Here is a 12,752-nt window from a genome sequence, read left to right on the forward strand (position 1 = left end):
GTGAGGGACATTCACTACACCAGGGGTCATCAGTAGGATTGTAACTGTCTCACCCAAGTATGTCGTTCCTACCCTTTATATTTCCTCTCAGCCAGCTCCCATCCTTGTAATGGGGTCAAGTGTGATGAAGAAAGAGGAAGGAGCTGACTCTTTCCCTAACCCCACTGCAGCTATCTCAGTTGAAGGAAGGACTGAGCCAGGGCAGGGGAGATTTCAACTTTATAAGAGTCTGGAGATCGTTTATTAGACCAACTGGACTTTTGCTTACCTGAGTGGAACTAGGAGACAGGATATTTCCTGAGCTGTTCCTTCCCTCTGTCAACCAGGAAATGTGTGCTTTGCCTCTGTGCATTTCAGAGAGACCATATTGATATCCAGGGATGCCTGCCCCATCCTGAACATGTCATGCCCTGAGGAGACCAAGATATTAGAGGCCTGTTCTTGTCAGTCACCACAGAACATTGCCCAATGTCAACTGAAAAGCTTAGTAAACATTTGCAGGGTAAAGGAAGGACCACACCCATTTTCCACTTCAGCTACTGCTTTTAGAGTTAAGGCACTTTCAGAGGGTTTTCTGGACAAACTCAGCCATTCTAGGCAACCCATTTTCTGCCTGTCCTCCTTCCCTTTACTCCTGTTCCCTGCTTTGCTTACCTGCATCCCCAGTCCTAGCCTGGTCTCTGATGGAGGCCTGGCACTCAGCTTCTTTGTCCACACTCTAGCCTGCTCAGTGTCTGGTGGTGAAAGTCTTAACATGCAAGCATCACATGGGTTGAGGGTCTACCAGAGGTGGAGGAACATGAGAGGAGGTGGTATAACCAAAAGAGGCTGCTTCCTGGACCTTGTGAATTCCCTTGAGCCCAGTTCCAAACCATTTCAGGCATCTAATAGACAGATTAGCCTGAAAGGAGAGCCCAAACCTAGAAAAGGTTTCCAAAGGGTGGCCCTAAAGGGCAATCAGCAACCTTTGTATATCTCTTGTAGACTTTGCCCAGATTCTACTTTGGTTCCTACTCTGTGCGGGGAGAAAGCATCTTTGCAGAGGTTCACAGACCTATGACAGAGTCAGTTAAGAGTTTCTCCTGCAGAGGCTGCAGCTGTCCAGGTGCCCAAAGAACAATGCCACTTGGCAGGTGACCAGTAGTGACCATGACAGGTCTGTGTCACCTGTGGTCCTGAAGAAGATTCATGTGATCACAGGGCACTTAGGAGCAGAAGGTCAGACTGTGGGCTGTGAGATGTGTATTCAGGGCATCAGGTCCCAGCCTGTGGACAGTTCAGAGCAAAGATGGAGAAGGCATGAACTTGGTTTTCTTATTTCTTATTTTACTCCTGAGGTCTTTAATTGGCTGTTTGTCTGGTTCATCTGCATGCAGAGCTCATCGTCAAGTTCATTGTGAGTTTTCGTCTTTGCCTTGTAGTTCTTTCTACCTGGAACGCCAGTCTCTCTTGTCCCCACAATGATTTCTCAGTCTCTCTTCCATCATAGCATTGATTGTCTCTATATGTCAGACAGAGTATTTCTCTGATGTACCCAAACTATGGAAGGAGGGAGAGATTCGTGACTGACTGCAGAGAAAAGAATATATGCGGCACCAATTTGGAAAGAACTGAGATATTTTTCTTTTTAGAATCCTCTAGTTACTTACATAACATAATGATCACCTACACACTGAACAACTATCCCAAGAGACAGAACGTCTTCGGTAACTATACCTGTCTATGTGGTCCTGTTTACTCCATGCTGTGTCACCAGCCCTTGGGTAACAACTTCATGAAGTATGTGTTTATGATTGCTTTCTTTCACTTGTTGTTTTATCACTGACATATTCATGCCTTAACAATATTTTGTTGTGTTCTCCTGAAACTTTATTTAAACGGCATTATACTGGTTCTTAATTTAAAAACTTGGCAGTGGGCTTCCCTGGTGGCGCAGTGGTTGAGAGTCCGCCTGCCGATGCAGGGGACACGGGTTCGTGTCCCGGTCCGGGAAGATCCCACATGCCGCGGAGCGGCTGGGCCCGTGAGCCATGGGCGCTGAGCCTGTGCGTCTGGAGCCTGTGCTCCGCAGCGGGAGAAGCCACAACAGTGAGAGGCCCGCGTACTGCAAAAAAAATAAAAATAAAAACTGGGCATTATGCTACTAATATTTATTTATCTATTATATCTATGACTCATTCTTTACGATGCTGTAGAGCTCAATTTATTTATCCCTTCTCTGTCATTGGCTATCCTCTCCTTTTTCACAGTTATGAAGACTGCTGTGAGGAACACACTTCTACATATCTTCTGGACATTTGTGCATAGTGACTCTTAGGTACCATCTTAGGAGTGGAAATGCTTGCTCTCAAGGTGCATGAATGTACAGTTTTTTTTTGTTCTGTGGGTCAGTTCATTCATCCCTGTGCCAGCACTCAAGTACAGCATTAAAGTATACTTTATTTTTACAATGTATAAAATATACATGAAAAATACCATATATGGTACTGCAAACCCTCCCATTTCTTCTTCTTCTAAAGAAAATTTGGTATTTTCTCCTTAATCTTCCATGTAAATTTAGGAATCCAGGCTCCTCCCTCCTCTCTGTGCCCAGCTCCTTGCGGTTTTGCCTTGTGTCCCCAGAGCCCCTTCCGGTAGTTTGATTCGCTCATCAGATGTGACCCCATGACCTACCAGAGTGATCCACGCCCCAGGTTGACAATGTGGCAGTCACGTATAGGTTTCCTAACGATGAAAGAACAAAAAAGACAGAGAAAAGTTAGAGAAATGCTTCTTCCTCATTCACTGGAAGTTTTGAAAAGTTTCTCACAGCCTTCCTTCTTCCCTGTTGTCTGTGCTCCCCTGGGTGTCTTGGCTAGGTGACCTCCCAGGGGTCCTCGGAGACCGGCCTTTCCTGACCCCTAGTACCTCTCTGCTGTCTCCTTACTCACTGATCCTCTGGAAGTCACACTCTTGTATTTTCTTTGCTGGAAAATGTGGTACTGTAGAGAAAGACATAAACACGATTTCCCTGGTTTCATTTTCATTTCTGGAAATGTTAGTTTCAACTATCAATCTTTTCCTCCTAAGGGAGGGGCTCAAGTCAGAGGCTATTGTACTCCCTGCTGCCTCCCATCCTGGGCCTCATTTCCCAGGCAGGACCGAAGTTTGCCAGTCCTTGCTCTCTACTGTGTCTGCCTTTATCTGGGCGAGGACAGTTCTCTGGATTGTTCCTGTGCTGGGGGCTGCGGGGAGCACTTCAGCAGACTCTGCATTTTCTACTGTTTTAGTGGAAACATTCGGGTCGGAGCTCTGACCAGAAATGTCTTTTCTCTCTTGAACTGGTGAGTAAGCAAACTCTTTGTACTTGCAGGGATGGGATGCTTGTTTTTCGTTTGGAGACCTGAGGGGCAGGGCTGGCTGGTGGAGAGCTGTGGTTTGGTGCAGAAGGCCTGGTCATATTTCTCAGGTGGTTAAGGGAGTGAGGGAGGGCCGAGAACTGCCCAGGGCTAGGGCAATAGTGGTGAGAATGGGAGGAGTGACTGGATTCTGGATACATTTGTTAGGTTGCAGGATTGGGGATGTGAAGTGCGAGAGAAAGAAGATTATGTGGACAGCCCCATGTGCAAATGAGGGGTGGCATTGATATTACCTGAAAGGGATAAGACAAGGGAAGAGAGGGATGGGGGCTTGAGACAGGTTTGGCCTTGTTCCGTTACTAAAGATCACCCTAGACATACAAGCGGGAGATGTTGTATGAACAATGGGATATTTGGGTCTGAGGTCAGAGGAGAGGCCTGCGGTAGAGGTATAAATTTGGGAGTTGCCAGCACATAGGTGGTGCTGGACAACATGGGACAGGTTAAGGAACTTAAAGGTGCAGCAGGGCTGGGACTGAGTCTGTCACAGGGGAGGAAATAATTTTCCTCTACCCTTGTAGGTTCTTATGGCTGGTTTCAGAATTAAAATGACATGAGGCAGATTAATAGAAGAAAAACACAAATTTAACTTTGTATGTGCAGGGGTTCCATACTGTGAGGCACACCTGCGTTCAGGCAATTAAGGCTTATATGCTATTCAGATTTCGGCAGCAGGGGTAGGAGTCTGGGACTTCGAAGAGGGAAGTCAATTTACAGGACCATGGAAAAATAAATGTTCGGTAAACAAATGTTTGCCATGCCTTGCAGAAACAATGGGAAACAGAGAGGACTTTGATCAAACAGGCCTTGGCGAAGTTTGCCCAAGTCTACCACACTAGCTCATAGTCTTAGTAGAAATCTCTGGTGATAGCTCTTCTTCCTGAAATAGGCCCTTTATCTAAGTTCTTTTAGGCAGTTAAGGGGAAGGTAAAAGCTCTTTCTTAAAGATAATCATCCTAAAATAATCCTATGCCAACAAGACACATTTTGGGGTAGGAAATTTCGCTCCCCTATGCTGTGGGCACCCCAATTTCAGATCACACTGTGTGGGGGGGACGTGCACACAAAGCAAGGAGTGGTCGGCCACACCCACTTCCTGCTTTAGTTTAACAAAATGGTGTTGGGGAGGAGAAATTTTTCCTCTACACTTCTGGGTTTTTGTGGCTGGTCTAAGAATTAAATTGACATGAGACAGATTAACAGGAGAAAAAAACAAGTTTAATTACTATACCTATGAAAGAGGGCTCCAGAAGATTATGGGGCGCAGAGGCAGTCAGGCAATCAAGGCTATGTATTCGTTCTGAGCAAAGGAGTTGGGGCTAAGGGTGTAGGGCTTCAAAGGTGAGGAAGATAGGACACAGGGTAATGGGAAGAGGAAATGTTTGGTAAACAAGTATGTGACCCGCCATGTAGAGACAATGGGACACAGAGAGGAACGTGAACGTATAAACCTTGGTAAATTTCCCAGTCTACATGCCTAGCTCATATTCTTTTTAGTTACTTCTGGTGACAGCTCCCTTCTTGGAACAAGCCCCCCCGATCTAAATGCTTTTAAGCAGTTAAGGGGAAGGTAAAAAGGAAAACTTCCTGAGTCTTCTGTTTCTTAAAAATAACCAACCTAAAATCATCCTCATATTAGAGAAGCATTTTGTGGTGGCAATTTTATCCCCTATGCTGGTCATTCATCTGATTTTTCTTTCACCTTTGAAACAAAATGTCTTCTCATTGCTCTAGTGCCCTTCGTTTTTATGACTTAAAGGTCACATTTCAAGTACATTCAAAATACCCTCTCTCCAGGCTGAGGTCCTCGATGCTACGTGTAACATCAGAATGGGACTCATTCCTTCTTTCTCCCTATTGGCTCATACATGGCAATAATTGCTGCTCCATTTCAAGGTGAACCACCACATAGATATTTCAAATCAGGTGGCCACAAACTAGTTAGACCGCTGTCAAAGCTCTCACCTGAATAGCAGGTACAAAAGGGTTGGGGTGAGGGAATTTGTGAAGGGATATTTTGAGGGAGATGTTAGGGTGTGGGATCCCCAGGGCAAAGATGGAGGGTGATGCCTGCTCCTCACTTCAAACTCAGAATGAGGGTTTTAGCAGGAGCTTTGGGAGAACAGCTAGAGGACAGGGAACTGGGTCTTTCCCAAGCCTGAGATATCTAAACGTGAAAGTCAGGTTAGTAAGATGTGGCAGGCAAGCCCAAGAAGGAGCTGGGCAGAGAGTGTGTTGGGGTGAAGGGGGTGATGTGTGGTCCATACAGCTGATCCAGGCCACGTGCAGGAGAGAGCTTGTGTGGGGTCACCTCAGGGCATTTCTCAGAGGGCTACCTGCAGGAGGGACCAGTCTGGAGTGTGGAGTTGATGAGAGAAGTGTGGGATGTGCATGCAAACCTAGGAGTCATCAGTGAGTATGTGGTCTTGCATCGTTGGGGCTGGAGGAGATGTGGGGGAACTGAGTAGACGGAACAAGGAGGTTCCCTAAGGCTACACATCTCACCTCTCTTTAGGGTTCCCAAGGGGAGACAGTGTTTGTAAAGGGCTTCACCCCTGGATTGGGTGGTTTCACTTCTAGGGAAATGACAGGAGTGCCCATTTTCAAATTATCTTGCCTTTTGTGACTCTAAAGCCCACCTTAAACATCTCTCTCCTCTTTCCCCTAGTTCATTTCTCTTCCCATCACAGACTACCGCAGTCTTTTCAATTTAATATGTGTCAGGATATTCATCTTGAACATATTTATTAATGTATATATATACCCATGAAAGCTATATAGTAATGCTTTATGTTAATCCCTTTAATTGTCCACAAAAAGTATTGAGCTTAAAGTCTGTTTTATAATAAAAATACCTATTTGGTCTTTGTCCACAATTCCTGGAAGGAGCTCCTAAAGATGTTGAAATTTCCTCAGTGATAGGAATGTCTTTTGTAAGATAATGAGATTATTGGGGCAGGGAGCCTACAGAGCATCAGGATGGGGGCTGGGGGCCAGAAAGATCGAGCCAGAATTAAAGGGTTGGCAGTTTCAGTTCCTTCCTACCCTTCCTCCCTCCAAACTTCAGGGAGTGGAGGAGGGCTGGAGATTGAGTTCAATCTTCAGTGGTCAATGACTTATTCAACCGTGCCTATGCAACAAAACATTAAAACCCCTCACAAGGTCAGTCTCTTACTTCCTAAACTCAATATTATTTGGGGCATCTCTCTATGTTGATGTGCATAGGTCTACTTTATATTTTCTGACACAGCAGTCAGTCAAATGTATATCCCATTATTTATGAATTATAAAAAGGACACAGTATTACGTAGGGTACAGACAACGCTGTTGTAAAAGAGGGACTCAAACACGGAGACGGAGAACCAGGCAAGGCTTTCCTTCCCTCTGAGGGCAGTGCAGAGGTTAGCAGACTGCACAGCCGGGTGCTGGTTTCGTCTTGGTCTGGTAGAGCTCAGGCCCTTCCCATCTTCACAATCCACCATCTCCATGCCCTTGTTCCCATCTGTGTGCTTGTCTCTAGGGGAAAAATCTAATCTTCTCTGATGATCACATCAAGCTTGGCCCACATTTCACTTGGTTCTCTCACTCCTCTGTCCCTCCCCTGGAAAGCAATCTCTATGAAATCAATGATTTCCATTCCTGAAGCTCCAGGGCTGGGAGAGTGCCTGGCACAGAGCAGACACTCAATAAGAATTTGATTAGAGAATAAAGGAAAGAATAAAGAATGATTGTGCTTAGAGAATAAAGGGAGGATTTGCTTCTAGAATAAAGAGGTAAAGGAAGGAATTATTGGACAGTTCACATGCTGTTTTCATTTCCCCTGTGATTGCTTTGGGCTTATTGAGACCCCTTTTGTAAGGAAGTGATAGTTTCTGAAGATATGAACTCAATATTACTGGTACTATATTTTCACAAGTCCCAAAGCCTTCACATCAGAGGGGAGGCTAGGCTAGGTTTTAGGCAGTGGAGTAAGATGGGATACAATTATCCTTAAGCACAGTTACTCTTTGCTTAAACAACTAAGTTGAGGCCACACAGAGTCTCAAGTTAATACCTGTGGTTTGCGGTCAGTTTGAATGTGAGCCATGGATACAGGACTTTTCAGTAAGCTCAGAGCCATTCACAGCACTAATGTCACCTTTGCCACCACTTAAGAGCTAAGCATCCATTCAATTTCTCTTGAAATAGTAGGATTGGTCACGTCTAAGAGTTTGGTTATAAAATAGCATGGGGATACATCAATTTAAAGTAAATTTTACAACAAGCAGACAGAAAGTGACATGTGGAGAAATCCCTAATTTCACAGGACTGCTCCATGATTGCTTCTAGGTGAAGGTTTGGGCAATTGTCCACTCTTTCCCAACTGCTCCTAATACTGGCTTTACATTCTCCCTCAGCCACCAGTCTTATGAATGAGTCCAGGAGTAAAAGATGCATTTTTCATAGGAACCAACTATACTCAACACACAGGCACAGACACAGGCACATACCTGAAAAAGAGATTTTACCACAGAATTTGCCATCTCTTCACTTTATTCAATTCCAGTGGGTAACTTAAAAAATAAAAAACAACTCTTGTTGTAACCCACAAAATAGATTTCACAACTTCAGACAAGCAGAATGAAAACCACTCATTAGTGGATTTCCCATGCTGGTTTCTATATAGCTCCCAACATGCCCAATTATCCCAAGTCCCAACCAAAGGGACCCATGGAGAAGTGTGGCCCACCTTGCACCAGATGTGGAATCTGAGGTATCGAGGACTTCTGTGAGCCCAGAATCCAATGTACATCAAGCCCCAAGTTTGTTCCCCATTTGGTCATTATCATGAAAGGCTGACAGAAAATCAACATGCTCGTTTATTCCAGGAAAGTATGATAAGCCTCAACATCATCAAAGGGCCTGGTACTGAACAGGACACATCTGGGGAGATGGTGTTTGAAAAGCTCCCACCTCACTAACGTCATCTGTAAAGGGAAGAGTTGGAACCCTGCAATAGAGATAGTTTCCCAATGCTAATACACAATTAAACTGAGGGGGACTGAAACGTCCCATTAGACGTCTCATCCTTGAAAGCCCACCTAAGGTCCCTATTCCATGGGAGGTCCACCCTGGGGAACTAGTGAACTCACAATTCCAGATGCCCCAGAAATGGCCAGTGGCTCCTTGTCCAGCTTAGACGCTAAGAGCGTATGAGTGGCACGTCCTGCCCTCCTTCTACACGTGTGGTCTCCATCAGAAGACCCCGAATGCCAGGAACGTGGAGATGAGAGGCACACTGCCTCCACACTGGAGGGCTGGATGGGTTTGAAGCAGCGAAGTATTTGTGTGCTGATGTGGTCCCTGAAGAATGTCAGAGAGGGGTCCTGCTATGAAAACTCACTGAAATGAGTAAGCCTGATGCCAAGTTCTCCTGTCCTGGTGTGGGCTCCACCTTTCATGTCCTTACAGTAGCACAGTTATCAAACAAGTTCCACCTTAGGAGCCCTCTCCCTTACACACTCCATGGAAGCAGAGGGTGATGGTGATCAGACAGATGTCAGTGGTCCTCCCGGCATGTCACCCCTCCCTGGGGAACAGTCCTCTCCTCAAACAGAGGCAATTCCTTCTGGGACCATCGAAGCTCAGGTTGCTCCAGAAGGAAGAAACAGAATTGTGGAGGGTTGGGGTTGTCCTAGGGAGAGCCGAGGGAAAGGAGGGAGGAGGAGCTGGCAAGGACATTTGGTTGTCCTGCAGCTTTCTCCTTCGGCGGCCCTTCGGGGACACTGGAGCTCTCCACTGGGTTGTTTCTAGATCCGAATGCTGGCAGGGCCCCAGCTCCAGGGGGACTTAGGCAGCGGAAGTTTCAGTTCTATTCCTGGAAATGACTCTAGGTGTCCAGGAAAGGAGCGCCAGTTTCCTTTCTGCATTCCGTAGTGGAGGGGCCACTGGCCTGAGCCAGACTCTAAGGCGTCAGTGTCAAGTCAGTGCACAGAGGCCAAGCACAGAGCTGGGGTGTCCTGGGTCCAGCCCTGCTGCTTCCTTCCAGAGCCATGTCCTTGGATGTTGGTCCTCAGCTCAGTCCTATGTCCACATTCAGCTTCACCGTCACTCAGACCCTGCCCCTTCCTGAGGTTCAAGACACTGACTGTAGAGATGCTCCCTGGTGTTGCCCAGCTCACTCAGCACTTGGGTTCACTTGCTATCACCAGCTTTGCTCAGAGTGCCTATTCTCTGTCCACCACTGCCGACTCCAAGCTCTGACCCTACCTGCTGTCAATGCACCTGCTGGGGGCCTGGGACCCAGCAATGCTCACCACTGGCCAGGTGACCCTGGGCATCTGCCTAACATCCTAGTGATTGTCATGTGCTCGCTCTCAGATCAGAAGGAAAAGCTCCCCAAGTCTTCTGTGGGCAGGAGAGAGGCCCCAGACAGAGGACTGTGTGAGTGTAACAGAGTTAGAAATTTTTCAAGGCTTACAATGCTTCCAAGGTTTGGGCAGAGATTGCAAACGTCAATAAGATAGGAAATTCTTATGCATCTAAGAGATTGTGAATTCAGTTTAGCCACCATTGATTCCTTCCCTGGGTCAGAAAAAGACAGTTGAAAGGTTGAGGAAAGGGAGAGGCAAAGATCACTTTAGTGAATTTGTTGCAAGGGGTGTGGCCAACAGGAGGGCTGGATGTTCTTTTCTGGGTAAGATGATATCAGGAGGTAAGAGGCTGGGGCTACCCACCTTGCCCAACTCTAAGGAGGAGGTAGCAGGCCTGCAGGTCTGGGCTGTGCCTGTCCCTGATATCCCAATGGGGATGTCAGTGTGAGCCACCCATGGCCCCACCTACGTGAGAGACAGTCACCACACTAGGGGCTTCAGCGGGATTGCACCTGTCCCACCTGAGTGTGTCTTTCCTACCCTTTATTGTTCCCATCCTTGTAACAGGGTCAGTAGGAGGAAGAAAGAGGGAGAAGCTGACTCTTTTCCTGTCCCTGATGCAGCTGTCTCACTTGGTGGAGGGACTGAGCCAGGGCAGGGGAGATTTCAACACTGTAAGGGTCTGCAGATTGTTTATGAGACCAATTGGACTTTTGCTTACCTGAGTGGGACCAGGAGACAGGATATTTCCTGAGACATTCCTCCCCTCCTCCAACCACGAAATGTGTGCTTTGCCTCTGTGCATTTCAGAGACCTTATTGATGTCCAGGAATAACTTCCCTGTCCTGAAGGTGTGATGCCCTAAGGAGACCGAGATATTAGAGGCCTAGTCTTGTCAGTCATCCACAGAACAGGGCCGAATTGCAACTGAAAAGCTTAGTAAATATTTGCAAGGTAATGGAAGGACCACACCCATTTTCAACTTTAGCAACACTTTTATAGTTAAGCCACTTGCAGAGGATTTTTCTGGAGGAACTCAACCTGAACCCTGCTGGCCCACACCCCAGCCTGAGGGCTTTAGGCAAAGCATTTAAGGCCTGTCCTCCTTCCCTTTTCTCCTGTTCCCTGTTTTGCTTTGCTAGTATTCCCAGGCCTAGCCTGGTCTCAGATACAGGCCTGACACAGCCTCTTGTTCAGCTCTCCAGCCTGCCCAGTTCCTGGTGGTGAAGTGATGACCATGCAAACATCACATGGGTTGAGGGCCTGCCAGAAGATGGAGAAACATGAGAGGAGGTGGCTCAACCAAGAAAGAGGCTGAATTTGGCTGCCTGTCTGGACCTTGTGAATTCCTTTGAGCCCAGGTTCAAACGATTTCAGGCATCTAATAGACAGATTAGCCTGAAAGCAGAACCCAAACCTAGAAAAGGTTTTCAAAGTGTGGACCTAAAGTGCAATCAGCAACCTTTATATGTCTCTTGTGGACTCTGCCCAGATCCTACTTTGGGTTCCTACTCCGTGCAGGGAGAAGGCACCTTGCCAGAGACTCACAGACCTCTGATGGGACCTGTTAGGAGTTTCTCCTGCAAAGGCAGAAGCCGTGCTTGAGTCCAAGAAACAATTCCATTTGGTAGGTACACAGTAGTGACCGTGACATGCTGTGTCACCTCTTGTCCTGAGGAAGGTTCATGTGATCTCAGTGGACTTAGGGCTAGAAAGTCTGACTATGGACCATGAGGTGTACATTGAGGGGCATCACTGAGCAATGGCCGCTCCAGGCCAGAGCCTATGAAATGGGGCACCAGACTCAGAGTGACCCTCACAATCAGGACCAGCCCAGCCCTGGGGAACTCTGAGTGAAGTTTTTAATTAATACTGAGGTCTTTTATTTTATTTTATTTATTTTTTGGCTACGTCGGGTCTTAGTTGTGGCACGTGGTATCTTTGCTGAGGCATGCGAGATCTTTAACTGTGGTGCACAGTCTCTTTGTTGTGGCGCGCGAAGTTCTCTCTAGTTGTGGAGCGCAGGTTTTCTCTTTTCTATTTGTGGCGCACAGGCTCCAGGGTGCATGGGCTCTGTAGTTGTGGCATGCAGGCTCTTTAGTTGGGGTGCGCGAGCTCAGTAGTTGTGGCACGCAGGCTTAGTTGCCCCACGGCATGTGGTATCTTAGTTCCCTGACCAGGGATCGAACCTGTGTCGCCTGCATTGGAAGGTGGATTCTTTACCATTGGACCACCAGGGAAGTCCCAAAACTGAAGTTTGTTTTCGTTTGTTTTTTTTTTTTCTTTTTTTTTTAAATTTATTTTTGCTGTGTTGGGTCTTCGTTTCTGTGCTACTAGAGCCATTTTATGGAAAAAAACCGAACGAACATTTTGGCCAACCCATATGTCTCCCTTTCAACATAATTCCACACATGCCTGAGTCCAAGGCCGGGATTTTGGTATTGTGTTCTGTGGGTCAGTTGGTTTATCCCTATGCCAGCCAGCACCCAAGTACAGCATTAAATATACTTTGTTTATTTTTATAATGTATAAAATATACATGAGAATATACCATGCAGGGTATGGCAGGTCCTCCCATTTCCTCCTTGAAATGTGGGTTCTCAAATATCAATCAGATTTTCCAGAGGGAGAGGCTCAGGGTAGAAGGTATTGTACTTCCTGACGCCTCCCCCTCTGGGCCTCATTACTCAGGCAGCAGAGAGGCTTGCTAACGTTTGTTCTCTACAGTGAGCACAGGAGCGCACTGTGTCTGCGCTTCCTGGTGAGAACAGTTCTGGGCATTTTCTGCTGTTTTAGTGGAATCATTTGGATCTGATCTCTGTCATAGGAAGTCTGTTTTCTCTCTGGAAAACATGCTCTATACCTGCAGTGGCCAAGGCCAGCTTTGTGCTTAGAGGGCTGAGGACAGGGCTGGCTGGTGGAGAGCTGGAATTCCATCCAGCAGTTCAGGCCAACCTCTTTGAAGAACAGACAACCCCTGTGTCTGAAGATGCCTTTCCTT

General features: G+C 46.8%; 1 protein-coding gene across 1 annotated transcript in view; it reads left to right on the forward strand.

The window, feature by feature from the left end:
- Positions 1-3,131: 3,131 nt before the first annotated feature.
- Positions 3,132-12,752, forward strand: part of LOC114891751 (T-cell-specific guanine nucleotide triphosphate-binding protein 1-like) — a 14,218-nt gene continuing 4,597 nt past the window's right edge. Inside the window, exon 1 of the mRNA XM_029216036.1 lies at positions 3,132-3,323. The gene's annotated coding sequence lies outside the window, so the exon portion shown is untranslated. The remainder of the gene's footprint in view (positions 3,324-12,752) is intronic.

This window comes from Monodon monoceros, unplaced genomic scaffold (assembly GCF_005190385.1).
Source record: "Monodon monoceros isolate NGI ecotype Baffin Bay Population unplaced genomic scaffold, NGI_Narwhal_1 Super_Scaffold_12, whole genome shotgun sequence".
NCBI lineage: Eukaryota > Metazoa > Chordata > Mammalia > Artiodactyla > Monodontidae > Monodon > Monodon monoceros.